The following is a 13,203-nucleotide window of genomic DNA, read 5'->3' as shown; positions in this document are numbered from 1 at the left end:
TACGTTTATATATATGTGTGTGTGTGCGCGTATATATATATATATATATATATATATATATATATATATATATATATTTCTCCGCCGAAATCACTTTTAAACCCATTTCCACCTTTTTTTCCCTTCTCTTCCTCTTACTTTTTTTTCACGTTTTTTTACGTTTTTCTCCTTTTCGCCTCTTTTCTGGGCGTATTATTCTTCTTTTTCTTCTTTTTTTTCGTCTAATGCATACCCCATCAGTGCAGCAATGCTTATTCAATACCGCCAGCAGATGGAGACACTGGGGGATAATTTTCTAAGGATTTATACTGATTTTTCCTGTCTGAATTTGTCGCACAGAAAGTTGCAGGCCAAATATGTGTGACATTTCTGCGACTTTAGCTTCTAGAGCATTTTTACAACATTATACATAGGTGCTGAATACATAAAAAGCGACTGTTCAGCGACAGACAAGTCGCATCGGCTGAAAGTAGGCCAGAATGTCAGTCCATGTTGGAGCAGGTTTAGATACAGTCTAAAGTATAGATCTCAAAGTCTGTGCACAGAATTTAGCAAGGGCCTCGCACCTTCTGATGCATCAGGTAGGTGCACAATAGCATAGCCTAACCCTCTGTACTTTGGTCTATATTGATGCGGGACATAGACAGCCAGCTGATGACCAATCCATTAGTGCAATGGATGGCTGGAAGCATTTGTCTTTGCCTTTGCAATACCACAGAAGCAATGCATGGTCAATGTACAGCAATGACACACCTGTGTGAACAGCCAGGAGACCCCCCCCCCCCCCCCCATGTTATGTTACATAGTTACATAGTTAGTACGGTCGAAAAAAGACATATGTCCATCAAGTTCAACCAGGGAATTAAGGGGTAGGGGTGTGGCGCGATATTGGGGAAGGGATGAGATTTTATATTTCTTCATAAGCATTAATCTTATTTTGTCAATTAGGAACATTCAGCACCCACCCGCTATCAAGGCAGCTGCCTATCATGTCATGCCCTACCTGCACAGGTGTGCTGACTACTCAAATGATCCAATTAAGGAGGCCATTTAGTCAGCAGCAGCAGAAGTCCTGTGCCTGGACGCTCCAACAGCGGCCAGACACAAGCAGAAGCAGCAGAAGCAGCAGCAGCAGCACCACCTTTTGTTTTTTGGCTGCAGCAGCAAGGCCCACAGGGCTGGCTAGCTGGCTAGCCAGCAAGCAGGTAGCAATGAAAGTAGGAATCTTTCTTTTTAACCCTGTAAGGGGGTGGTGCACTGTACCCGAAGATACTGCCATATCGGGTCAATGCATAGGGCGACGGAAGCAAGCTTCGAAATCGGCCCCCGTTCTCAAAAATCCATTTAATATATGGTCCCCAGATAGGGGACGTATCAGATATTAAACTGATAAGAACAGATACTACACTTGATCTTAGCCAAAAGGCCGAGAAGCGATAACCGTGAAAGGGGCGGGCCCAACAAGGTCCCCTTCATGGGCACTATCACTGCTTGCTGTCAGGGAGGCTGCCAGACAATTTTCCATGCACACTCTGGGCTGGGGGGCAGTCAACCACCAGTACACACAGCAGAACCTAAACCCATACCATTATTGCTAAGCAGCAAGACAGGGGCCCATTGCACTCCCACGGGGCCTTTTTAAATGCAATCCATAACCCGGATTTGCCAGGAACCCTTCTTACTCCTCCTACTTGCATGTGACACTGGGCTTAGGATCTGCATAGGAAACACACACACAAGCACACACCTACCTTTGTTGCCTGCAGATGCCTCCTTGGCTGTCCCCAAACGGTATCAAACCAACACCCACGGGAAGCTGTAAGCATAGAGGACATGCCTGCACCCCATTGGACTTACCTGTGTGGGTTAAATCCGGGTTATTTGACAACCTATGGCGGTGATGGTTCTGCTCAGGCAGAGCAGTGCTGATGCTCCTCATAAAGCTGTCGCTGCTGTGAAGGTTCTAGGTGACATCACAAATCCCTATGGTTACATACACAACAAAGCTGGGTTGTTGTTGTTTACACTCTGCAAGGCCTGTGGAAGTGAGTGACATCATAGCACTGTAGTTCTGAGGGTTCTAGATGGATGCAACAATCTCCTGTTGCTTCTATGAAGGCCATAATAGACGACATCACCAAACAGCTCCATAGTCACATACACAGCAAAGGAGAGATGTTGTTTACACCTAGTGATGTCAGTGGTATTGAGTGACATCACAGCACAGTGCTAAGGCTCCTGGGCCTGGACACAGCAGCGGCTGCAATATCTCAACGGAGAATACGTTTATATATATGTGTGTGTGTGCGCGTATATATATATATATATATATATATATATATATATATATATATATATATTTCTCCGCCGAAATCACTTTTAAACCCATTTCCACCTTTTTTTCCCTTCTCTTCCTCTTACTTTTTTTTCACGTTTTTTTACGTTTTTCTCCTTTTCGCCTCTTTTCTGGGTGTATTATTCTTCTTTTTCTTCTTTTTTTTCGTCTAATGCATACCCCATCAGTGCAGCAATGCTTATTCAATACCGCCAGCAGATGGAGACACTGGGGGATAATTTTCTAAGGATTTATACTGATTTTTCCTGTCTGAATTTGTCGCACAGAAAGTTGCAGGCCAAATATGTGTGACATTTCTGCGACTTTAGCTTCTAGAGCATTTTTACAACATTATACATAGGTGCTGAATACATAAAAAGCGACTGTTCAGCGACAGACAAGTCGCATCGGCTGAAAGTAGGCCAGAATGTCAGTCCATGTTGGAGCAGGTTTAGATACAGTCTAAAGTATAGATCTCAAAGTCTGTGCACAGAATTTAGCAAGGGCCTCGCACCTTCTGATGCATCAGGTAGGTGCACAATAGCATAGCCTAACCCTCTGTACTTTGGTCTATATTGATGCGGGACATAGACAGCCAGCTGATGACCAATCCATTAGTGCAATGGATGGCTGGAAGCATTTGTCTTTGCCTTTGCAATACCACAGAAGCAATGCATGGTCAATGTACAGCAATGACACACCTGTGTGAACAGCCAGGAGACCCCCCCCCCCCCCCCCCATGTTATGTTACATAGTTACATAGTTAGTACGGTCGAAAAAAGACATATGTCCATCAAGTTCAACCAGGGAATTAAGGGGTAGGGGTGTGGCGCGATATTGGGGAAGGGATGAGATTTTATATTTCTTCATAAGCATTAATCTTATTTTGTCAATTAGGAACATTCAGCACCCACCCGCTATCAAGGCAGCTGCCTATCATGTCATGCCCTACCTGCACAGGTGTGCTGGCTACTCAAATGATCCAATTAAGGAGGCCATTTAGTCAGCAGCAGCAGAAGTCCTGTGCCTGGACGCTCCAACAGCGGCCAGACACAAGCAGAAGCAGCAGAAGCAGCAGCAGCAGCACCACCTTTTGTTTTTTGGCTGCAGCAGCAAGGCCCACAGGGCTGGCTAGCTGGCTAGCCAGCAAGCAGGTAGCAATGAAAGTAGGAATCTTTCTTTTTAACCCTGTAAGGGGGTGGTGCACTGTACCCGAAGATACTGCCATATCGGGTCAATGCATAGGGCGACGGAAGCAAGCTTCGAAATCGGCCCCCGTTCTCAAAAATCCATTTAATATATGGTCCCCAGATAGGGGACGTATCAGATATTAAACTGATAAGAACAGATACTACACTTGATCTTAGCCAAAAGGCCGAGAAGCGATAACCGTGAAAGGGGCGGGCCCAACAAGGTCCCCTTCATGGGCACTATCACTGCTTGCTGTCAGGGAGGCTGCCAGACAATTTTCCATGCACACTCTGGGCTGGGGGGCAGTCAACCACCAGTACACACAGCAGAACCTAAACCCATACCATTATTGCTAAGCAGCAAGACAGGGGCCCATTGCACTCCCACGGGGCCTTTTTAAATGCAATCCATAACCCGGATTTGCCAGGAACCCTTCTTACTCCTCCTACTTGCATGTGACACTGGGCTTAGGATCTGCATAGGAAACACACACACAAGCACACACCTACCTTTGTTGCCTGCAGATGCCTCCTTGGCTGTCCCCAAACGGTATCAAACCAACACCCACGGGAAGCTGTAAGCATAGAGGACATGCCTGCACCCCATTGGACTTACCTGTGTGGGTTAAATCCGGGTTATTTGACAACCTATGGCGGTGATGGTTCTGCTCAGGCAGAGCAGTGCTGATGCTCCTCATAAAGCTGTCGCTGCTGTGAAGGTTCTAGGTGACATCACAAATCCCTATGGTTACATACACAACAAAGCTGGGTTGTTGTTGTTTACACTCTGCAAGGCCTGTGGAAGTGAGTGACATCATAGCACTGTAGTTCTGAGGGTTCTAGATGGATGCAACAATCTCCTGTTGCTTCTATGAAGGCCATAATAGACGACATCACCAAACAGCTCCATAGTCACATACACAGCAAAGGAGAGATGTTGTTTACACCTAGTGATGTCAGTGGTATTGAGTGACATCACAGCACAGTGCTAAGGCTCCTGGGCCTGGACACAGCAGCGGCTGCAATATCTCAACGGAGAATACGTTTATATATATGTGTGTGTGTGCGCGTATATATATATATATATATATATATATATATATATATATATATATATATATTTCTCCGCCGAAATCACTTTTAAACCCATTTCCACCTTTTTTTCCCTTCTCTTCCTCTTACTTTTTTTTCACGTTTTTTTACGTTTTTCTCCTTTTCGCCTCTTTTCTGGGTGTATTATTCTTCTTTTTCTTCTTTTTTTTCGTCTAATGCATACCCCATCAGTGCAGCAATGCTTATTCAATACCGCCAGCAGATGGAGACACTGGGGGATAATTTTCTAAGGATTTATACTGATTTTTCCTGTCTGAATTTGTCGCACAGAAAGTTGCAGGCCAAATATGTGTGACATTTCTGCGACTTTAGCTTCTAGAGCATTTTTACAACATTATACATAGGTGCTGAATACATAAAAAGCGACTGTTCAGCGACAGACAAGTCGCATCGGCTGAAAGTAGGCCAGAATGTCAGTCCATGTTGGAGCAGGTTTAGATACAGTCTAAAGTATAGATCTCAAAGTCTGTGCACAGAATTTAGCAAGGGCCTCGCACCTTCTGATGCATCAGGTAGGTGCACAATAGCATAGCCTAACCCTCTGTACTTTGGTCTATATTGATGCGGGACATAGACAGCCAGCTGATGACCAATCCATTAGTGCAATGGATGGCTGGAAGCATTTGTCTTTGCCTTTGCAATACCACAGAAGCAATGCATGGTCAATGTACAGCAATGACACACCTGTGTGAACAGCCAGGAGACCCCCCCCCCCCCCCCCCCATGTTATGTTACATAGTTACATAGTTAGTACGGTCGAAAAAAGACATATGTCCATCAAGTTCAACCAGGGAATTAAGGGGTAGGGGTGTGGCGCGATATTGGGGAAGGGATGAGATTTTATATTTCTTCATAAGCATTAATCTTATTTTGTCAATTAGGAACATTCAGCACCCACCCGCTATCAAGGCAGCTGCCTATCATGTCATGCCCTACCTGCACAGGTGTGCTGGCTACTCAAATGATCCAATTAAGGAGGCCATTTAGTCAGCAGCAGCAGAAGTCCTGTGCCTGGACGCTCCAACAGCGGCCAGACACAAGCAGAAGCAGCAGAAGCAGCAGCAGCAGCAGCACCACCTTTTGTTTTTTGGCTGCAGCAGCAAGGCCCACAGGGCTGGCTAGCTGGCTAGCCAGCAAGCAGGTAGCAATGAAAGTAGGAATCTTTCTTTTTAACCCTGTAAGGGGGTGGTGCACTGTACCCGAAGATACTGCCATATCGGGTCAATGCATAGGGCGACGGAAGCAAGCTTCGAAATCGGCCCCCGTTCTCAAAAATCCATTTAATATATGGTCCCCAGATAGGGGACGTATCAGATATTAAACTGATAAGAACAGATACTACACTTGATCTTAGCCAAAAGGCCGAGAAGCGATAACCGTGAAAGGGGCGGGCCCAACAAGGTCCCCTTCATGGGCACTATCACTGCTTGCTGTCAGGGAGGCTGCCAGACAATTTTCCATGCACACTCTGGGCTGGGGGGCAGTCAACCACCAGTACACACAGCAGAACCTAAACCCATACCATTATTGCTAAGCAGCAAGACAGGGGCCCATTGCACTCCCACGGGGCCTTTTTAAATGCAATCCATAACCCGGATTTGCCAGGAACCCTTCTTACTCCTCCTACTTGCATGTGACACTGGGCTTAGGATCTGCATAGGAAACACACACACAAGCACACACCTACCTTTGTTGCCTGCAGATGCCTCCTTGGCTGTCCCCAAACGGTATCAAACCAACACCCACGGGAAGCTGTAAGCATAGAGGACATGCCTGCACCCCATTGGACTTACCTGTGTGGGTTAAATCCGGGTTATTTGACAACCTATGGCGGTGATGGTTCTGCTCAGGCAGAGCAGTGCTGATGCTCCTCATAAAGCTGTCGCTGCTGTGAAGGTTCTAGGTGACATCACAAATCCCTATGGTTACATACACAACAAAGCTGGGTTGTTGTTGTTTACACTCTGCAAGGCCTGTGGAAGTGAGTGACATCATAGCACTGTAGTTCTGAGGGTTCTAGATGGATGCAACAATCTCCTGTTGCTTCTATGAAGGCCATAATAGACGACATCACCAAACAGCTCCATAGTCACATACACAGCAAAGGAGAGATGTTGTTTACACCTAGTGATGTCAGTGGTATTGAGTGACATCACAGCACAGTGCTAAGGCTCCTGGGCCTGGACACAGCAGCGGCTGCAATATCTCAACGGAGAATACGTTTATATATATGTGTGTGTGTGCGCGTATATATATATATATATATATATATATATATATATATATATATATATATTTCTCCGCCGAAATCACTTTTAAACCCATTTCCACCTTTTTTTCCCTTCTCTTCCTCTTACTTTTTTTTCACGTTTTTTTACGTTTTTCTCCTTTTCGCCTCTTTTCTGGGCGTATTATTCTTCTTTTTCTTCTTTTTTTTCGTCTAATGCATACCCCATCAGTGCAGCAATGCTTATTCAATACCGCCAGCAGATGGAGACACTGGGGGATAATTTTCTAAGGATTTATACTGATTTTTCCTGTCTGAATTTGTCGCACAGAAAGTTGCAGGCCAAATATGTGTGACATTTCTGCGACTTTAGCTTCTAGAGCATTTTTACAACATTATACATAGGTGCTGAATACATAAAAAGCGACTGTTCAGCGACAGACAAGTCGCATCGGCTGAAAGTAGGCCAGAATGTCAGTCCATGTTGGAGCAGGTTTAGATACAGTCTAAAGTATAGATCTCAAAGTCTGTGCACAGAATTTAGCAAGGGCCTCGCACCTTCTGATGCATCAGGTAGGTGCACAATAGCATAGCCTAACCCTCTGTACTTTGGTCTATATTGATGCGGGACATAGACAGCCAGCTGATGACCAATCCATTAGTGCAATGGATGGCTGGAAGCATTTGTCTTTGCCTTTGCAATACCACAGAAGCAATGCATGGTCAATGTACAGCAATGACACACCTGTGTGAACAGCCAGGAGACCCCCCCCCCCCCCCCATGTTATGTTACATAGTTACATAGTTAGTACGGTCGAAAAAAGACATATGTCCATCAAGTTCAACCAGGGAATTAAGGGGTAGGGGTGTGGCGCGATATTGGGGAAGGGATGAGATTTTATATTTCTTCATAAGCATTAATCTTATTTTGTCAATTAGGAACATTCAGCACCCACCCGCTATCAAGGCAGCTGCCTATCATGTCATGCCCTACCTGCACAGGTGTGCTGGCTACTCAAATGATCCAATTAAGGAGGCCATTTAGTCAGCAGCAGCAGAAGTCCTGTGCCTGGACGCTCCAACAGCGGCCAGACACAAGCAGAAGCAGCAGAAGCAGCAGCAGCAGCAGCACCACCTTTTGTTTTTTGGCTGCAGCAGCAAGGCCCACAGGGCTGGCTAGCTGGCTAGCCAGCAAGCAGGTAGCAATGAAAGTAGGAATCTTTCTTTTTAACCCTGTAAGGGGGTGGTGCACTGTACCCGAAGATACTGCCATATCGGGTCAATGCATAGGGCGACGGAAGCAAGCTTCGAAATCGGCCCCCGTTCTCAAAAATCCATTTAATATATGGTCCCCAGATAGGGGACGTATCAGATATTAAACTGATAAGAACAGATACTACACTTGATCTTAGCCAAAAGGCCGAGAAGCGATAACCGTGAAAGGGGCGGGCCCAACAAGGTCCCCTTCATGGGCACTATCACTGCTTGCTGTCAGGGAGGCTGCCAGACAATTTTCCATGCACACTCTGGGCTGGGGGGCAGTCAACCACCAGTACACACAGCAGAACCTAAACCCATACCATTATTGCTAAGCAGCAAGACAGGGGCCCATTGCACTCCCACGGGGCCTTTTTAAATGCAATCCATAACCCGGATTTGCCAGGAACCCTTCTTACTCCTCCTACTTGCATGTGACACTGGGCTTAGGATCTGCATAGGAAACACACACACAAGCACACACCTACCTTTGTTGCCTGCAGATGCCTCCTTGGCTGTCCCCAAACGGTATCAAACCAACACCCACGGGAAGCTGTAAGCATAGAGGACATGCCTGCACCCCATTGGACTTACCTGTGTGGGTTAAATCCGGGTTATTTGACAACCTATGGCGGTGATGGTTCTGCTCAGGCAGAGCAGTGCTGATGCTCCTCATAAAGCTGTCGCTGCTGTGAAGGTTCTAGGTGACATCACAAATCCCTATGGTTACATACACAACAAAGCTGGGTTGTTGTTGTTTACACTCTGCAAGGCCTGTGGAAGTGAGTGACATCATAGCACTGTAGTTCTGAGGGTTCTAGATGGATGCAACAATCTCCTGTTGCTTCTATGAAGGCCATAATAGACGACATCACCAAACAGCTCCATAGTCACATACACAGCAAAGGAGAGATGTTGTTTACACCTAGTGATGTCAGTGGTATTGAGTGACATCACAGCACAGTGCTAAGGCTCCTGGGCCTGGACACAGCAGCGGCTGCAATATCTCAACGGAGAATACGTTTATATATATGTGTGTGTGTGCGCGTATATATATATTTCTCCGCCAAAATCACTTTTAAACCCATTTCCACCTTTTTTTCCCTTCTCTTCCTCTTACTTTTTTTTCACGTTTTTTTACGTTTTTCTCCTTTTCGCCTCTTTTCTGGGCGTATTATTCTTCTTTTTCTTCTTTTTTTTCGTCTAATGCATACCCCATCAGTGCAGCAATGCTTATTCAATACCGCCAGCAGATGGAGACACTGGGGGATAATTTTCTAAGGATTTATACTGATTTTTCCTGTCTGAATTTGTCGCACAGAAAGTTGCAGGCCAAATATGTGTGACATTTCTGCGACTTTAGCTTCTAGAGCATTTTTACAACATTATACATAGGTGCTGAATACATAAAAAGCGACTGTTCAGCGACAGACAAGTCGCATCGGCTGAAAGTAGGCCAGAATGTCAGTCCATGTTGGAGCAGGTTTAGATACAGTCTAAAGTATAGATCTCAAAGTCTGTGCACAGAATTTAGCAAGGGCCTCGCACCTTCTGATGCATCAGGTAGGTGCACAATAGCATAGCCTAACCCTCTGTACTTTGGTCTATATTGATGCGGGACATAGACAGCCAGCTGATGACCAATCCATTAGTGCAATGGATGGCTGGAAGCATTTGTCTTTGCCTTTGCAATACCACAGAAGCAATGCATGGTCAATGTACAGCAATGACACACCTGTGTGAACAGCCAGGAGACCCCCCCCCCCCCCCCATGTTATGTTACATAGTTACATAGTTAGTACGGTCGAAAAAAGACATATGTCCATCAAGTTCAACCAGGGAATTAAGGGGTAGGGGTGTGGCGCGATATTGGGGAAGGGATGAGATTTTATATTTCTTCATAAGCATTAATCTTATTTTGTCAATTAGGAACATTCAGCACCCACCCGCTATCAAGGCAGCTGCCTATCATGTCATGCCCTACCTGCACAGGTGTGCTGGCTACTCAAATGATCCAATTAAGGAGGCCATTTAGTCAGCAGCAGCAGAAGTCCTGTGCCTGGACGCTCCAACAGCGGCCAGACACAAGCAGAAGCAGCAGAAGCAGCAGCAGCACCACCACCTTTTGTTTTTTGGCTGCAGCAGCAAGGCCCACAGGGCTGGCTAGCTGGCTAGCCAGCAAGCAGGTAGCAATGAAAGTAGGAATCTTTCTTTTTAACCCTGTAAGGGGGTGGTGCACTGTACCCGAAGATACTGCCATATCGGGTCAATGCATAGGGCGACGGAAGCAAGCTTCGAAATCGGCCCCCGTTCTCAAAAATCCATTTAATATATGGTCCCCAGATAGGGGACGTATCAGATATTAAACTGATAAGAACAGATACTACACTTGATCTTAGCCAAAAGGCCGAGAAGCGATAACCGTGAAAGGGGCGGGCCCAACAAGGTCCCCTTCATGGGCACTATCACTGCTTGCTGTCAGGGAGGCTGCCAGACAATTTTCCATGCACACTCTGGGCTGGGGGGCAGTCAACCACCAGTACACACAGCAGAACCTAAACCCATACCATTATTGCTAAGCAGCAAGACAGGGGCCCATTGCACTCCCACGGGGCCTTTTTAAATGCAATCCATAACCCGGATTTGCCAGGAACCCTTCTTACTCCTCCTACTTGCATGTGACACTGGGCTTAGGATCTGCATAGGAAACACACACACAAGCACACACCTACCTTTGTTGCCTGCAGATGCCTCCTTGGCTGTCCCCAAACGGTATCAAACCAACACCCACGGGAAGCTGTAAGCATAGAGGACATGCCTGCACCCCATTGGACTTACCTGTGTGGGTTAAATCCGGGTTATTTGACAACCTATGGCGGTGATGGTTCTGCTCAGGCAGAGCAGTGCTGATGCTCCTCATAAAGCTGTCGCTGCTGTGAAGGTTCTAGGTGACATCACAAATCCCTATGGTTACATACACAACAAAGCTGGGTTGTTGTTGTTTACACTCTGCAAGGCCTGTGGAAGTGAGTGACATCATAGCACTGTAGTTCTGAGGGTTCTAGATGGATGCAACAATCTCCTGTTGCTTCTATGAAGGCCATAATAGACGACATCACCAAACAGCTCCATAGTCACATACACAGCAAAGGAGAGATGTTGTTTACACCTAGTGATGTCAGTGGTATTGAGTGACATCACAGCACAGTGCTAAGGCTCCTGGGCCTGGACACAGCAGCGGCTGCAATATCTCAACGGAGAATACGTTTATATATATGTGTGTGTGTGCGCGTATATATATATATATATATATATATATATATATATATATATATATATATATATTTCTCCGCCGAAATCACTTTTAAACCCATTTCCACCTTTTTTTCCCTTCTCTTCCTCTTACTTTTTTTTCACGTTTTTTTACGTTTTTCTCCTTTTCGCCTCTTTTCTGGGCGTATTATTCTTCTTTTTCTTCTTTTTTTTCGTCTAATGCATACCCCATCAGTGCAGCAATGCTTATTCAATACCGCCAGCAGATGGAGACACTGGGGGATAATTTTCTAAGGATTTATACTGATTTTTCCTGTCTGAATTTGTCGCACAGAAAGTTGCAGGCCAAATATGTGTGACATTTCTGCGACTTTAGCTTCTAGAGCATTTTTACAACATTATACATAGGTGCTGAATACATAAAAAGCGACTGTTCAGCGACAGACAAGTCGCATCGGCTGAAAGTAGGCCAGAATGTCAGTCCATGTTGGAGCAGGTTTAGATACAGTCTAAAGTATAGATCTCAAAGTCTGTGCACAGAATTTAGCAAGGGCCTCGCACCTTCTGATGCATCAGGTAGGTGCACAATAGCATAGCCTAACCCTCTGTACTTTGGTCTATATTGATGCGGGACATAGACAGCCAGCTGATGACCAATCCATTAGTGCAATGGATGGCTGGAAGCATTTGTCTTTGCCTTTGCAATACCACAGAAGCAATGCATGGTCAATGTACAGCAATGACACACCTGTGTGAACAGCCAGGAGACCCCCCCCCCCCCCCCCCCCCATGTTATGTTACATAGTTACATAGTTAGTACGGTCGAAAAAAGACATATGTCCATCAAGTTCAACCAGGGAATTAAGGGGTAGGGGTGTGGCGCGATATTGGGGAAGGGATGAGATTTTATATTTCTTCATAAGCATTAATCTTATTTTGTCAATTAGGAACATTCAGCACCCACCCGCTATCAAGGCAGCTGCCTATCATGTCATGCCCTACCTGCACAGGTGTGCTGGCTACACAAATGATCCAATTAAGGAGGCCATTTAGTCAGCAGCAGCAGAAGTCCTGTGCCTGGACGCTCCAACAGCGGCCAGACACAAGCAGAAGCAGCAGAAGCAGCAGCAGCAGCACCACCTTTTGTTTTTTGGCTGCAGCAGCAAGGCCCACAGGGCTGGCTAGCTGGCTAGCCAGCAAGCAGGTAGCAATGAAAGTAGGAATCTTTCTTTTTAACCCTGTAAGGGGGTGGTGCACTGTACCCGAAGATACTGCCATATCGGGTCAATGCATAGGGCGACGGAAGCAAGCTTCGAAATCGGCCCCCGTTCTCAAAAATCCATTTAATATATGGTCCCCAGATAGGGGACGTATCAGATATTAAACTGATAAGAACAGATACTACACTTGATCTTAGCCAAAAGGCCGAGAAGCGATAACCGTGAAAGGGGCGGGCCCAACAAGGTCCCCTTCATGGGCACTATCACTGCTTGCTGTCAGGGAGGCTGCCAGACAATTTTCCATGCACACTCTGGGCTGGGGGGCAGTCAACCACCAGTACACACAGCAGAACCTAAACCCATACCATTATTGCTAAGCAGCAAGACAGGGGCCCATTGCACTCCCACGGGGCCTTTTTAAATGCAATCCATAACCCGGATTTGCCAGGAACCCTTCTTACTCCTCCTACTTGCATGTGACACTGGGCTTAGGATCTGCATAGGAAACACACACACAAGCACACACCTACCTTTGTTGCCTGCAGATGCCTCCTTGGCTGTCCCCAAACGGTATCAAACCAACACCCA

General features: G+C 46.0%; 6 non-coding genes across 6 annotated transcripts; all 6 read right to left on the bottom strand.

The window, feature by feature from the left end:
* Window positions 1-1,247: 1,247 nt before the first annotated feature.
* LOC130317442 (U2 spliceosomal RNA) lies at window positions 1,248-1,438 on the bottom strand. The gene has a single exon (XR_008864558.1). It is a non-coding gene; the product is annotated as a U2 spliceosomal RNA (small nuclear RNA).
* A 2,093-nt stretch (window positions 1,439-3,531) lies between these two features.
* LOC130317441 (U2 spliceosomal RNA) lies at window positions 3,532-3,722 on the bottom strand. Its single transcript, XR_008864557.1, has one exon. It is a non-coding gene; the product is annotated as a U2 spliceosomal RNA (small nuclear RNA).
* A 2,099-nt stretch (window positions 3,723-5,821) lies between these two features.
* Window positions 5,822-6,012, bottom strand: LOC130317440 (U2 spliceosomal RNA). The gene has a single exon (XR_008864556.1). It is a non-coding gene; the product is annotated as a U2 spliceosomal RNA (small nuclear RNA).
* Window positions 6,013-8,106: 2,094 nt separating this feature from the next.
* Window positions 8,107-8,297, bottom strand: LOC130317439 (U2 spliceosomal RNA). The gene has a single exon (XR_008864555.1). It is a non-coding gene; the product is annotated as a U2 spliceosomal RNA (small nuclear RNA).
* Window positions 8,298-10,350: 2,053 nt separating this feature from the next.
* On the bottom strand, window positions 10,351-10,541 carry LOC130317438 (U2 spliceosomal RNA). The gene has a single exon (XR_008864554.1). It is a non-coding gene; the product is annotated as a U2 spliceosomal RNA (small nuclear RNA).
* A 2,100-nt stretch (window positions 10,542-12,641) lies between these two features.
* LOC130317437 (U2 spliceosomal RNA) lies at window positions 12,642-12,832 on the bottom strand. The gene has a single exon (XR_008864553.1). It is a non-coding gene; the product is annotated as a U2 spliceosomal RNA (small nuclear RNA).
* Between the last annotated feature and the right edge of the window lie 371 nt (window positions 12,833-13,203).

Source organism: Hyla sarda, unplaced genomic scaffold (genome assembly GCF_029499605.1).
Source record: "Hyla sarda isolate aHylSar1 unplaced genomic scaffold, aHylSar1.hap1 scaffold_200, whole genome shotgun sequence".
Classification (NCBI taxonomy): domain Eukaryota; kingdom Metazoa; phylum Chordata; class Amphibia; order Anura; family Hylidae; genus Hyla; species Hyla sarda.
The sequence above is the reverse complement of the archived record's forward strand: the minus strand, read 5'-3'. Positions and strand labels throughout refer to the sequence as shown.